The sequence below is a fragment of the Magnolia sinica genome, chromosome 9 (genome assembly GCF_029962835.1).
Source record: "Magnolia sinica isolate HGM2019 chromosome 9, MsV1, whole genome shotgun sequence".
Taxonomy (NCBI): Eukaryota; Viridiplantae; Streptophyta; class Magnoliopsida; order Magnoliales; family Magnoliaceae; genus Magnolia; species Magnolia sinica.
This window is the reverse complement of record NC_080581.1, coordinates 64,134,944-64,151,655: the sequence shown is the minus strand read 5'-3', so window position 1 is coordinate 64,151,655 and position 16,712 is coordinate 64,134,944. Positions and strand designations below refer to the sequence as shown.

The window sequence follows — 16,712 nt, the reverse complement described above, 5'->3', positions numbered from 1 at the left end:
CAGAATAAAGAACAAAACAGAAATTAATAAAGCCACCAAACAAATAGCAGCCACTACTATAAATAGCAGAGATAGCATGAATGGGAAAAATCATAGAGACAAAGATGGTCTGGTGGAGGTGGTCTATGTAGAGGGGAGGGGGGATTTCATTTTTGCCTTCTCAATTGGTTATGGTTTCGGGACTAACACGGTTGCCGAGCTACGAGCGGTGCATGATGGTCTGCTTAGCAGTATTCGGAGGGGCTTCCATCATATTGTCATTGAGTCAAACTCGAGACTGGTTGTTGATCTGATTAATGGGCTGGCACTACCAGGCTGGAAATGGAGGGCATGGCTATTTAGAATTAGTCAGTTGAAGCGGCAGGGTACAGTAAATGTGGTGCATGTCCAAAGGGAAGGGAACTTGCCGGCTGATTGTTTGGCTCGTTTGGGTAGTGCTTCTCAGTCCCATGTTTCTTTCGAGAATCTCTCAGATCTTCCTCGTCAGGTGCGAGGTAACATTTTTCTCAACAAAGTGGGTTTGGGTGCGATTAAGATGGGCTGATTCCCATTGGGTATTTTTTTGTAATTATTTCCTCTGTTGACAGGTTGGGTCTCCTCTTTTATGAAAAGGAGCTCCCTGGTGTATAGGTTTTTTGGGTGGATCAATGAAATACAAAGATACGTTGGCTTTAAAAAAATAATAATAATAATAATCATAGATACAAAGATCAACCTGAAAATTGTGAAGAGAGAGACCAAATAATCTGCATGCTTGCTTTTTTCTTTTCCTTTTTTTATATTTTTAACAGCGAAATATGCTTAGATCTGATCAACTTATTTGGAGATATCAAGCAAAAATTATCTAATTAGCAACTAGAAAAAATTTAATATTTCTTTCTTATCGATAAATTAATTTTCATTTTCTTATTCGTGATTTAAATATTTCTTTCAACAAGTAGGAAAAATAGAAACCAAAAAAAAAAAAAAAAGTATCTAAAAGGCTATAGATGTATTTTCTTTTCTTTTCTTTTTTTTCCTTACTTTATGCAGTTTATGTTTTTAATGAAACAAAAGTAAACATAATCCAGAATTTCACCCAGTAGCAACATGCCAGCTGGTACCAAGCCAAGGTAAAGGAGGGTTGATATCAGGTGGGCAGCTAGTCATCAAATTTTTCCCAAGCAAACCATGATGCCAACCCTGAATAGCATGGAAAGGCTGTGATGATAGTGATGATGGTGATTAATGGAAAGAAACATTAAGGATTCGTAACGAAATTGAGCATTAGCTTTTTTTAACCTAACAAGAGTGAACATTATCCAAAACTTTGCCAGATAGCAACATGCCAGTTGGTCCCAAGCCAAGGTGAAGGAAGAGAGTTTATGTCAGGTGGCAGCTGATTATCAAACATTTCCCAATCAAATCATGTAGTCAACCATGAATAGCTGGAAAAAGGCCATGATGGTGGTGGTGGTGGTGAATAATGAAAAGAAACAGTAATGAGTTACTATTAAGGTCCTGTTCTTGATAGCATTGCAAAAGACCTTAATGCATGGGAGAATGAAAAGGAGGAAAAGGTTATAAACTGGGTAAGGTCATTTGAAGGCAGCAATGGAGAAAGATGGAGAGTTTCAAAATTCCATGTCGCCATTGAGAAAGAGCTCATGTATTGGGAATTAATTATATATTTGTGTAAACTACGAAGGGTTTCTTTTTTCTTTTCTCAACCTTTTTTTGTTCATCAAGGCTCATTGAGATGTTCAGTTTTTTATTTTTCATTTTTCTTTCTTTCTTTCATTTTTTTTTAAAAAAAAATTATTATTACTTCTTTTTTTGAAGAAATGAAATTTTCAGTCTTCAAAAAATGCTGTTTATGGATGTTGTAACAAATGCTCAAAAACACTCTAAATTAGGGCTAAATCATCCTGGAGATGTCACTTGCTTTGAAGTGTCGATTTAGTGCTGGTTAGTGTCATTTACCATCTATAAGTGAACTTGTTGGAGCCCTTCACAGTGTCGTTTTAACCCATGTTGGGGGGTCATTTACCATCATAACTAAACTTGCTAGAACCCTTAGTGTCGATTTAACCTATGTTGGGGAAGATGGGACTTGCTAGAACCCTTTGCAGCATTGATCTAGCCGATTGGCCTCTACTTGGGATTATCTTCAAAAGCCATGAAGTTTATTTGCAAACCATGGAGGCTACTCATTCAACCTAAAAATCTGAGGATAGTATAATGGCTCCCTATCTATCATATGCCTAATTCAACCAAAGTACCAAAGAAACCAACACCAAGTTAAAAATTCCCAATATTAGTTGGTAGATACGTATGACAGATTATCAAATCCGCTAAACAGAGCAGAACCCCTTGTAGAAATAAAGAACTAATTGTTCGTAATTATAAATAAAATTGAAAAATTACCTTTGTCCCTTCTCAGTCCACTGGCTGCTATCCTAAACTGGTTCACGTCTCCGATCTGCCGACATTACATAGTTGGGGAGCAGGACTTTATCAGATTCATTGTAGATGAGATCCTCCACAAGAATATCATAGTGCCTCTTGATCTCGTCAATGCTTCTTCCTCCAACCATGGTTGCCCCATTCTGCTATCGGTTGGGAGTTTCTTTGTCGTAGACAGCAAGGGCCTAACAGATTTATGAAAATCAAACCACTGATCAGAATTTGAACCACTAACAGATGATTAACATCATCTGTTAGCGATTTGAGCCATGGACATTGGATAATGAGAAGTACACAAGAAAATCAAACCAATAAACCATAAAAGTGATTTTTTAGGGAAGCCCTAATCCTTTTCCCATTACAGAGTTTAGGAAATCCCTAATTCCAATATTGTATCCTCTGATAATTTGCGGATTTACAAATCTAAAAATAAAAAACCTAAATATCTATTTAAGAGAAATGAGTACCTGGCCAGCGAAGAGATGAAGGGTAGGGGCTGCTGGCCACACTAGATCTGGAGATGATGCAAGTGAGGAAGAGAGAGAGAGAGAGAGAGAGAGAGAGAGAGAGAGAGAGAGAGTGCGAGATAGGTGGATGGAGAGAGAGGCGCGAGATCTGGAGATGATGCAAGTGAGAGAGAGAGAGAGGGAGAGAGGCAGATGGAGAGAGAGGCATCGGGACCGGGAGCGAAATGAGTACTGTAGGGTTTATACACACACACACACACATGGTAAAACATCCGTGGCCCTGGGCCCTGTTTTACACAACGTCAGTGCAAGAGGCACCTAAAATGCCGTTGTTGATCTTATTTGTTGTAGTGGTGTGCGCGTGCGTGCTTTTTCTTCTTATATTTTTCTTCTCTTTTAGGTATTCATAAACCATCTCAGCCTTCTGCTTCTCTCCACTCTACATCTTCATCTAAATTAGAATAATTGTACGAAATAGAATATCAGTTTCCTAAATCTAAAATCTTTTCTCATTGATCATTCAGTTATCAATCCCTACCATATTTATGTAAACCTTGAAGATTCTTAGGCTAAGAAAACCAAAAAAAAAAAAAAAAACTCGCTTCAAAACCCTCTTACCCGTTAAAAGAATATGTCATTGTCATCAAAATTTGATCAACATTAGATTATTGCTGAATCTAAGGAATCCTTTATTTTCCTAAATTTGCTAGTCAATCTCCATTCCTTATGGCTTGTCGATGGCTTTACTCATCTCTATTAGGGACCCATCAAAATCACACTTACCTTTCACAGCCGTCATGGTATGTAGATAGCAAGCATTCTAGATCTCCTTGATATTTGATTTATAAAGTACAATCAAGCTATCATTGGCACTATTCAGATTACACTTAATGTAAGCACAATCTTCTTTACTCTCTTCCCAAATTACAACATGTCTTTTCATGATCCTCACCCTTTTTATGCACTTAAAGCTCATGTCCAAATTCTTGGACCCAGCATGCTAGAAGGAGCAGTCGCAACTACTTTTCATTATTAGATGGCCTTTGACTTTAAAACCATGCCATCAACTTACCCATCAATGGCATCAGTTAGTCCCAGGATGCCTTGCTTCTTAAACTAGAAGAAACAGTAGTCCCTCATTGTACATTTGTGCCTAAGCAGCTTTCCAATGAACAACTTAAATCCATTTTGCCATCAAGCAGGATCGTTGCCTATGAAAAACATCGGTTTACCTCTCGAGTACTGTATAGTCCTGAACCCACTTTTGTTCAAAGACAAGATGGTACTGTTGAAGCCATATTTTCATCCCAAACAACTGAAGAACGAGTCTTGCCTATTGCCTTGCCATAACAAAATTTGATTGAAGCAATTGGTCCGGTTCCCGTAAGCCTTTATTATACAAATCTCCTTAAGCGGCAAAGCAAACACATCTCATGAGATGCGTGTGATTGTGATGGATGCTGGGAAGATCAGCTTGATGATGATGGTTCCCATGGTTCTAAAAAGAAATGACCATCTTTTCAGCAGCAACTTAAGCAACAATATGAAGTAGGGGACCCTGAGGTTGGTCTCCTAGGTGAACCGTATGGAAAGTTTGACTTCTATGTGCTTTATCCTAAGGACAAGTCTTCCCCAACTTCTCCACCTTCACCATTTAAATCACCCATTCCACTATTAAAGCCACCACCTACAAAACCTACCCTACCTCCATACTACCGAAAGGCAATTTCCCTTCTTACCACCAAACCTCGCTGTTCTTCACTCTCTACCATTCCCTCTCCTCATCAAATACTCAAAGTTTGCATGATGTAACCTTCACCTGCGTTAGTTTCTTTTCCCCCTACTGAAGATTTTGAGTATCCACAAGCCTAAGAAGCTCATACTTGGAAAATCAAAACCCCCGCTGGCAAGATCTCTGCTGCCAAAGTAACTCTCAATCGTCAGGCAAAAAACAGTCTCAAGCAAAATCAAACTCTCCAACAACTCTTAGCAACTCAAAAACATTTGCTAAACCAAGAAGCATAAAATCATACCATTCTTGTTAACATGTTATAAGCTAAACTTGGACAGCTCCATACAGGGCTCATGCACATTGCCACCACTGTTACATATTGGAACATTGCTAGATCATTGCTTGCACAGAAGGAAGCGGAAAAGAAATCAGTCCCAAATCAACTCAACATCTCCAAGACTTTTCCCCCCATCTCATCCACAAACAATCTCCAAGACTTTCCACCTTTAACTCCTACCTCATTATCCTAAGTCCCACATTATCAACCTCAACCTCTCCACATACCACCTACAACCTCTAATCCTTTCAAAGGCCCATTCTCTTCATCCTTCCAAACCTACCTGTAGCACCAAGAAGCCTCATCACCTTCTACTTCTAAATCGACCCTGCTCTAAAAGCTTTTCTAAACCACTCAAACAATCTACGCCAAAGTCTCCTCCCACTGCATGCCTCATTGAAGAACCTAATGCCTCTTCTTACCCTGCCATGTCCTCCCTTCCTACCGATGATCAAGACCTCAACCCAATCCCTTCTTTTCTTCGAAGCCTTACCCTCCAATCTTCCAAGACCATCTCTATCTAAGAAAATTCCTCTATAGAAGTTGTCTTCGACACTCCCACTTCATCTCTAGTCTTATTCCACCCAAATAACTACTGAGCCAATTTCTTCATGCATGCAGAAACTGATCCCCAACCAATTGCACATTTGGCTTTTGACGATGATCATGCAGCAATTGATGATCCTCTGCCACTGATTCTCCAACAGACTGTTTCTTGGACTCTCATGATCTAATACACAATTGTATAATTCGTATAATTATACACAAAAGGTAGATATTCAGGGATTTACAAACATAGCATCTTTTCGTTGTTTACCATATATACATAGGGTAAAAGGAATTTTAAGGTCAACCCCATGGGAAGTTTCTCATGATATTGAGCTCTATAGGCCCCACCTTGATGTGTGACAGACGTCCATCCCATTAATCTGATGCGCCCTTCCATGGTGAGCCATGGGCCTAAAAATAGGCCAATCCATGACTTAGGTGGGCCACACCATAGACAAAAGTTGAGAGTGAATGCCCACTCATTGAAACATTCTTGCTTGTATATAGTGCCCAATTAGATGTGGTTTAGACATCCAATCCAACCATTGTGTGTCCCACTAGGATGAGGGGTCATGCCAAATTTTAGGCCATTCAAAACTCAAGTGTGCCCCACAAAGTGCTTTTTAAATGTTGTAGGCATGCTTTCTAATAGTTTTAGATTATGTGGTCCACCTAAGTTTTGAATACGGCTGATTTTTGGCACAGCCCATAACCGACAGGGAACCTACCAAATGCATAACATGGATCATGTCAATCACACATCAAGGCGGGACCCACAAAGCTAGCTCTCATGGGAGCTCCCATGAGGTTTACCTCATAGTACCATTTCCCACACCAACACTCTAGGCCATGTTATAATTCGAATATGATATCTAGGTAATGCTATCTTCTGTTTGCTGTTTGTAAAGCATCCTGAAATATAATGGATTTGTACATTGATACATGTGGCACATGTAATGGACATTGATGGTGCCACATGTGCATGTGGATTGCTTGAACATGGATGGTTACACATGTAACATATTTAGCACACGTAATGCATATATGGAATATTTTATTCCTAGTGCATTGAACTTGGGATGGGCACTCCAATTTTTTCGACCTGTTCAAGAGAATTTATCCTTGCCTTTTTGTACAAATATTTGCTTTGCTCTACCTCTTAAGTGCATGCCTTTATTATTATTATTATTTTTTTTAATAGCTTGTTAGTACACCCCATTGTCAGTTCACACATCACCGTTAGCCACCCCCACTAGGGAATCGATGCCAAGACCTTGGTGTTGAAACAAGGTTTCTTTCACACTACGCCAAATCGCGAATTTATGACGGACCAAATCCGTCGTAAAACTAAATAAACGATGGATTTCGTCTGTCGCTGTTTACTGGGTTGTTATTTTTTTTCGACAGATAAAATCCGTCGTTTAATCTGCCATGGATAAGGTCCATCGTACGGTAGCGACGGATCAAAAAATAAAAAATCTGTCATAAAAAATTAAAAAAAACCGTAATCATCAAAAATATTAGTGACGGATAAGGTCTGTCGCTAATATGACGAGAGCGACGGACCCAAATCCGTCGTTGATTTTCTTGTTCAGAACAAATATATCGTCAAATTTATTTATTTTGAATCTTACACCTGATAGTCATTCAAAAAAATAATTCATATGATTGTTTAATAAGAATTCTATTCACAAAATAAATCCTATTCATCAAACTAGAAAGTTCAATTGTACTAAAAATAAAAACTCCCGGCCAAAGCATTATATGATAACCTCATATGAAAAATACAAGCACATAAATGGAATCCACTAAATATGATACCTCATATAACAACATCTAACCATTGACTTGCAAAAGCCTGCAAGTCCCTATTGAAATCTAATATATACTTGCATACTTCTAGGAGACGGGAGCTTTTAATGGGACATTTCTTTCTTTCAGCTTGAATCCACAGCTGTCTTCCATGGGAACATATTCATCAGACTGAGAACCCTGCCCTTCCAAATTAGAGAAGCATGTCAAAAACTACTGCTAGACACATTGTCACAGTATTTCTAGAAGACAGGAACATTAATTAATTAAATACAAATAGAAGAAAAGCCTCATTGTGAGTACATGAATCTTTGAAGTGGTTTTTATATCAATAAAAGACTTCACTGTCCTCCAGAGCAGCCTAAAACCAAGGCCAGCATTGATGATAAACATTCAGCACAATGTCTGTACAAGAGCAAGTCCAATGTTATAGGCATGCACTATCTAGATGCACATTTCCATTAACAACTCGAATTCCTATTTAATTTCTGGTCTGAACCAAATAATGATTATAAGTGATATCAGGACTCTATACTCAATTAAGACTGCAATTTCTAATACAATTCTGCTTTATTAAACAATGAATATGGAAAAATGTTGGGCGAATCAAGACAGATTTCTTTTCTTGGCAATATTTGTTGTTACTTCCTGAAAGTGTGACAACAAATACAATTCTAGTAAATCAATCATGGTGGGTGTACATATCAATTCCCAAACAAGAATTAGGAACAGAGCACAACAGAGGAAATCAAGATTAGAAAACTTGAAGTCTCGTCTGTCTGAGATGTTCGACATCTGAGACTGGAAGTTACTGAAATTCAGATTCCCAAACCTTGAAGTAGACTAATTCTGCAACTAACATCAATAGAAGATAAAAGAATAAAAGGAAAATTTTGGATGGGATAAAGACAAATAGGAAGAAAAATCAATGAAATCAATGCATACGACATAAGCTTTTTCTGAAGGATGGTGGGGTAGCTGAAAAAGTCAAGGTTCTCTCAAATTCCACTATTATTTCTTGCAAGAAAGAAATACTAGATATAAGAGGGAAAGCTTGGAAGAGGATAAAGAGAAAAACTTCATCCAAAATCACCCCAAGTTTCTTGGGTGGGGTTATCAAATCCAGAAGTTGCTCAGGCTTTAGATACCATGTGTGTGGGACCCACAGTTAGGCGATCCAAACTGTTGATATGATGGGCTGCTCTTTCATCCCCCATCTCCCGAAAAGTCATCAAGATTGGAAGACCCTATCCACCCAATCTCTGGCTCTTTCTTTTCCATTGAAACTGGTCCTATATGTTTTTTCTTAACCGTCCATCTCTAGGTAAACTGATTTTTACTATCTTGAAAGGTGGAGGATTTTTGGGAGCATGGTCCATCCACTGCAGGCTCAACATCTCAATGGCCTAGATCACCAGACAACAGGCCCACACATAAGGAATTGAAATCCTCAGTAAAATCCACATTTCCTGAGGCTCAACATTCCATAATTCCTCACATAAAATGCCATTCTTACATCCCAAGTTAAATCTTAAAAGGATATCGAATTACCTAAGTTCAAAAAGCTATCTACCAAGATAGGGACATCACTGAAAACACCCTATTCTACAGTTTGAACAAGGATCATGTCGCATAAAAATAACCATCAGGCTCAATCCAATGAAACCATGGATTAGCTTAGCAAAATAGAAAAACTAGGAGTTCTGTGGGGAAAAGGAACAAATAGAAGGTCATAATCAGCAGTGTTGTTATTCCAGCAAAACATGGTAACATGCATCACCTAGAAACATGATACTGCAGTTCCACATATTCAAATGGTTACCAGGTTAAATCACCATATAGGGTGATCAAGGACCTAACCCATGAGTTGTTGAGCTAGGTAGAGCGCAAACTGGGCCAAAGAAGCTGATGGCATTTTAACATGAGTTCAGACAGGTTTCATAAATACTGATGGCATTTTAACGTGAGTTCAGACAAGTTTCACAAATACTGATGGCATTTTAACATGAGTTCAGACAGGTTTCACAAATACTTTACTCATACATCTTGCTTAGCTAAAGAGGGTGTGGACTGGAATTAATCTATTTTAAAATATACACATTTCTTTCCCTTCTCAAAATGAAATACTTATAATACAATAGATGCACATTTCTTCCCCATCTAAAAAAGAAATATCACAATGTTCTAATACTGTATTACAAAAAATCTAGAAGGGTTTGTACATGTTGCTGTAAATCATCGTTTAAAAATTCAAGCATTTGACCTGACTTGATGCCTTATAGGGTCGGCTGGATTTGAAGACTCAAGACTCGAATTTTTAATGATTAAGTTTTAGGTACTTAGGTCATGTTTGATAGATGCCTAAAAATAAACCTGTTTGACCAGGGACTAGAACAGGGTACATGGGTGCAATTTCAGTAACAATAGAATTGAAAACAGGGAATTAGTTATGTAGCCTATGCTTCCTGGTATATTATGTAAAGATGAAATTTGCATGCCACACATTTTTAGCATATATTATGGAGCCATAAATAAAGAGAACCGATATATTACCTCCTTGATAGGTTCTTCCTTCTCGGACAAAATTAGCTCGATATGGCAAGGTGAGGGCATAGGCTGGCATATTGAATAACGGATCATTGGTAAAAGAATATTTACAAGCAAAGTTTAAAATATTGGTATAGCTGAAGGTATAAGATCAAAGAAAACCAAATAAGTATTGACCATTGCCCATTGGTTTTTAAAAACCCAAAAATATCAGCCAATATTTGAACCATGCTTACCAGATGGCAAAAGAAGAAGTAATAAGTTGATAGAGTAGAGACAACTTATGGTTGATTCTTCCATGGGCACTATGTGCGGCGCCTCTGCTTCTGGGCTTGATTTACCTGGATATGAGACACAAACAGTGTGTCTACATCCAAACCTTTTTTCACCTGGGATGGCAGCATTATGAATGTAATTAGAGAAATGTGGTGTCAAATAATATGCAAGGAACTTGTACCAATTAGTAAAAGAAACATATCACTCATAGGAGAAGACATGAGTCATTAAAAATGTCCTCCATGTAATAGTCATTAAAAATAACAACCAATCCAAGAAAACTTTGATATATTCAAAGTAGAAAAGAAACAAAACTTGCTCATTTTATTATTCACCTCATAGGAGAAGACATCCATGTATCCATGTGAGTCCACCACTTGAAGCTTGGCCTTAGTTGACACCTCATTAACCAACATATGCATATTCCAAAGGCATCTCCCATTCCTCTCACCCCACTATGTCTAAAAGGCCAACCAGTAACTCCAATTTCCAACATGCCAAATCCTATTGACATGGCTATGAAAACCACGAAGATGTAATATTTTACCTGTTCATTTCCAAACCACGGTCTAATATTCTTTTTTCCTATCCTCCATCCATGATTAGTCCCATCATATAAACTGTTTGGATGATTGAAACATGACCTGGGATTCCAAAAAAAAAAAGAAGTCTTTAAACTATACATCTACATATAAACTATTTGGATTGTTGAAACATGACCAAGATCAAAAGAATTGTCTCTAAAATACACAACTAGGTCCAATGGTAACCACCAACAAGTGCCAATAAACCTCTGTTCTTTATATATAACAGTGGCCCACTTGATTAGACCAGGCCATTTGCCTGGAACAGGGCCTAGATTTCAAGCTTGATCCCAATCCTCGACTAAGTTTAAGGGCCTAGGATGTCACCTAGGATGTATATAAACAGATTCTTCCCTTGTAAATAGACCAGGAGAGCCCATACAAATCATAATCACTGCACAAACATTAATCATCAGCTTAATGCACTTTAACATTGTTGACCAATAACCATTTTTAGCTTTAACTGGGTGTTTGGAGGATGTTGATCAAAAGTCAGAATCATCCTGGAGTTATTATTTTTAGCTTTAACTGGGTGTTTGGAGGATGTCATAAAAAATCCCTGAAACAAAATCATCAGGCAATGCATCTTCATGATCAGGTTGCTTTCTGTCAATACATGCCTTGTCAGTATCAACGGATGCACTGCTTGAGGATAACAGGCTTATACATGCCTTATAGAGTATCAATACATGCCTTATACCCCACTCATATGTCTTGGTGTTAGGAGTAGGGATATAGAGTATCAATAGCCCAACTCAAAAGTTCCAAGCCTTAATAGGCTAACATTGGTCATCTCAACAAGATAACACAAAATTTTAATTTCAAAAGCAATGTTTCTACTGGTCCATGGTGTGTAAGCTACAGGCCTTAAGCTGCCATGATGAAAGAAACTCTACTTGATCCCACTAGGAGCAAAATAGTGCACAGTGGTTCCAATATGCATGATAGGTCCTTGTGGAATGCCTGAGAAAGTAGCTCTGATTTTCTTTATTCAATATCATTTAAGTGAGACAGGCATTAAACAGTTACTGAAAAGGCATTAAACCATTCATAAGGGCACTTTTGGCAACTTAAATTCCAAACTCCCTTTCTTTCAAGTAGAAAAAATCCCATGAGCAGAAAATTCACACAGATTTTTAAGAAAAAAAAAATATATAAGCGAATTTTCTACCATCCAATTCTCATCCTATGCCAGAACCCCCTGCTTTAGCTTACATCAACTATGCCAGAACCCCCTGCATTAGCCTGCATCAGTTTTTCCCATCATTATTGAAGATGCCTACTTTGCCACGTTGAGCCTACATATCCCTGCACTAAACTGTAAATAAAAGCATTAGAGGATGCAAAATAAGGTCGCAATTAAAATGTCCAATACTGCTAAAAAAGAACATGCTAATTGTTCTTTCTTTGGTATGGAGTTGGAATCACATGGAGCACAAACAACAAGAAAAAACCAAGTTTCTATTAGTTATTATATCAAACATTTGGTATGCATATCTCCCTTTGGCATTTCATTGAACATCTGGTACGCATCACAATTCCAAAGCCTCAAATATCATTTCGTCAAACATCCAGTACACATCCCATGTACATAATCCTGCGCAAGTGAACTACAGCAGAACCAGGTAATGTCCTCATCACGCACAGAAAAGGACAACATCCCCTTGCAATTCTAATGGATTTTGGAAGTGCTAGGCCTGCAAAGAAGTCAATTCACAGTCATTCTGAGGCACTACAACTACAAGAATGGGCAGCTGAGAACTGTTCTGCTCCTTTTCGAGCACCTGAGTTGTGGGATTGTCCAAGCCATGCTGACAATGATGAGAGGACAAATATTTGGTCTCTAGGATGTACTCTCTATACAATAATGTATGGTGAATCTCCCTTTGAGTATGTGCTTGGCAAATCTGGAGGAAGCTTACAGTTGGCTGTCATGAATGCCTAGATAAAATGGCCCGTGGGGCCCGACCCACCCTACCCTGAGCCTCTCCATCAGTTTGTGACATGGATGCTCCAAACACAGGTTGCTCTCCATCCCCACATCGATGACATCATAATTCACGTGGACAAGCTGGTATCCAAATACTCTGCTTGATCAAAATGTCAATATATAAAGTCAAATCAGGAAAAGTGAAAAAAGCCCACATGCCCCAGATAGGACTTGGCGCAAATCCCTGATTTTTGAGATTTAACTCTTGGGTATAGAAGAAAAAAAGGGGCTTAAGATCCTCCTTAGGTGTATAAAAACCAAGCCTATGCGTTTATAACTCAAATAAATTGCTATTCAAATTCCGTCATACGACTGCATGTAACATTATCTTCACAACATTTGAATCTTAAAAAAAAAAAAGTGAACTACAGCAGGGACAGCAGAAACTTTTTTACTTTTTTCACTTTCTATCTTGAAATTACAGGATCCCCAACCCAATGATTTTGGCCAGGATACCCCTCTACGTCAGGTTGTCAGCTTGTATAAGTAGCTCCCGTGATTCAGTTATACAGATTATTGGTATCTATCCACCAGCATTCAGCAGTTTTTTCAACTGAATGTGAAATTGTGGACCTCATAGTATATCTTCCAACTGTCTATTTGTAAGCCACAAACTGAAAAGATAAGATGGTCTCAAAGAAAAGAAAAAAGGAAAATAAAGGAAAAGAGAAACCATTGGGTGGATGAGCATCTACAATGCGGCCCACTAACCAATGATCTAGATCTGATGAAGGAGTCGGCCCTCATCCCCACTAGTTGTGTTGGGGAGACGGTTGAGAAGCAGTTTCTGCTTGTGAGGCTTGCGGCCGACGATATCAGCTTCGGAGGAATCTTTGCTGGCACTGCAGAAGATCCCTCTGGAGACGTGATCGTAGGTCGGCAATCTCTTGAGAGGGCCTCCTTTTCATCATCGATCTCCTTGTATTAGAGAGAGAGGAGAAGATGAAAAGGAGGTGAGCTTCTTTTTTTTTTTTTTGAGAGGGGGAAATGAAAAAAAGGGTGGGAGAGCTAGGTTTTTTTTTTTTTTTTCATAACAGGAAAATGAAAAAAAAAAAACAGGCGGAAACGGATTAGCTTGGCTGGTGGTCGGTGCTCTGTGGGCCCTACCATGATGTATGTGTTTCATCCATGTCGTCCATCTATTTTTCCAAATCATTTTATGATATGATACCAAAAATGAGGTATATCCCAATATCGAGTGGACCACATTATAGGAAACAATGCCGAATGAAGCGTCAACCATTAAAAACCTTTTGGGGGCCATAAAAGCTTTGGATCAAGATGATCTTTGTTTTTCCCTTCGTCAGGGCCTGTATGATCTAATCAACAGATTGGATGTCAAATAAACAGTACAGTGGGCCTTAGGAGGATTTTAATGGTGGATATCCAATCAATATTGTTTTCCTATGATGTGGTCCACCTTAGATTTATATACCTATCATTTTTTTTTTGAATCAAGCCCTAAAATGATTTGTAAAAATGGATGAAATACATACATCATGGTGGGACTGGGCTGGTGGTAGGGGGAGTACTAGCCAATCTGTTCCCCATCTCTGCTGGTATTTGGGGTGTGGTCCATTTAATCTGTAGATATGATTCATTTTTTGAATAATTTTCTAAAATGATCTTGAAAAATGGATGAACAGTGTGGGTTGATCCCAAATTTTTGGTAAATCCAAAGCTAAAGTGGACCATGCCACATGAAACAGTGTGGAATAATGATTTCCAACGTTGATACCTTCCTTAGGCCCACAGTAATGTTTATTTGTCATCCAACCTGTGCATGATATCAAAAAGATATGAATGAAGAGAAAACACAAACATTCGCTTGATCCAAAACTTCTATGGCCTCCAAGACTTTTTCAATGGTAAAGGTTCAATCACACTATTTCCTGTGGTGTGGTCCACTTGAGCTTTAGAAATGCTTCCTTTTTGTTCTTTAGACCTCAAATTATCTGTTAACATGGATGAATGGAGTAGATAAAATAAATAAATAATGGTAGACCCCACAGAGTTTACTCAGTATGCTAAGGGTAATTAGTAACTCACTTAAATGGAGTGGGGAGGGGTTTCCTTAAAACATTCACAACCATATATTGGGCTTGCTTAAATGTGATTCACATATCTAACCCACTCATTATGTGTCTCCCACTTGGATGAGGGGTCAAACCAAGTATCATTCGCATCCAAAACTCATGTGGGCCCCACCAAGTGCTTTTATATTTTTTAGGATGTCTTCACGTGGTTTTAATTGGTATGGCCCACCTAAGTTTCGTATACGGATGATTTTGAGATATCTTATAACCTAAAGGGAACACATCAAATGCATAGTGTTGATGTTCGACACACATCATGATGGGGCCCACAAAACTTACTAACATTATTACTTAAAGTTCTCGCGAGGCCAATAAGTTGAGTCACAATTTTGATCAGAATATTTGACTTATTTTATATGTTTGGTCCATTCATTATATTTTACTGATCAATATCCTCAATTTAACTAGTTACTCGCCCCGATGAGGGTACATTTTTTTTCATAGATAAACTTCAATTTCCATTTAAAAATAACATTTTTTTTCAAAATGTATATTTTTTACGCTTAATTTTTCTTTGAAAACTTTTAACAAAATATCATTTTTATTATAAAATATTTTTTAAAAAATTAAAATACAAATTCTGAATTTTTATTTTCAAAATCTCAAAAAATTTCTCAAATTTTAATTTTTTTCTCAAAAATTCCAAAATGCCGATTTTTTTTTCTTCAAAAGCATCATTTTGTTTTCGACTTTTCAATTTTCTTCTTCAAATGATATATATATATTCAAAATCTCAATGTTTTTATAAATAACTTTTTTCTTTTAATTTCAAATTTTTAATATTTTCAATTATTTTTAAAATCACAAATTTTTTCAACTTCTTTATTTTTCGTTTCAAAATGTCTGTTTTTTTGTTAAAGTATCAATTCTTTAATATTGTTTAATTTTAAAATTTTCAATTCTTTCTAACTTCTCCATTATTTTAAAGCATTTTTTTTGAACTTGTTAATTTTTTTTTTCAAATTTCTCAATTTTATTTTATTTTTCAAAATGCTAACTCTCATTTTCTTTTTCAAAATATTTTCAATTTTCAACATCGTCAAAATTTTCACATTTTTAAAATCTTTTTAATTTTCTTTTCCAGGATTTTTTTTTTTTTTTCTTGAAATCAAATTCTTTGTTTATTCAAAATTATCAACTTTATTCAATATTATATTTTTCCCCACAAAATAGGTTTTTATTAAATCACGATTTTTATTTTTTCAAAATCTCATTTTTTCTTAAACATTGTTAAATATTTTTAACTTCTCAATGTTTTTTTTCATGTCATATTACAATTCATTTAGATATTAGTTTTAAATTTTAAAAAATTAATAATTTCCACTCATTTGATATAAAAATAATTTTTATTTTTTATTGTTTTATTTTTGCATTTAATCAATTGTTAAAAAATAATATTACATACAAATATGTACAATTAAACCACTGAATTTGTTTTAAAAAACAATTCTTAGACTAGAAAAAAACATGACTTTCCACCATATTCTAAAAAAAATAAAAAATGTTCAAGGCAAAAGTCTTTTTACAATGGACCATGATCTGTCACAAAAGCAACCCCAAAGCGTCGCCATTTGGTATTTTGGGTGGGAATTTGCAACTAAAATATACTGTCACAAAATCAAAATTTGTGACGGATTTAGTCCGTTGCTAAATTACGATGAACCAAAATCTGTCGTAAATCAGATCTTAGCGATGGAATTTGGTCCGTCGCGAAATTCCATGATGTTTGGACTAGGATTTTCGAGGACAGGCGTAGCGACGGACCTTTTCCGTTAGCGACAGATTAAATTTGTCGTTAAACAAAGCGATTTTTGTGACCAACGAAGTCCGTAGCAAATTCACAATTTTGGCGTAGTGTCACTCAGTCAACCACTCGA

At 37.0% G+C, this 16,712-nt stretch overlaps 1 pseudogene; it reads left to right on the top strand.

Moving 5' to 3' along the window:
- Positions 1 to 12,113: 12,113 nt before the first annotated feature.
- Positions 12,114 to 13,060, top strand: LOC131255045 (uncharacterized; annotated as a pseudogene).
- Positions 13,061 to 16,712: the final 3,652 nt, after the last annotated feature.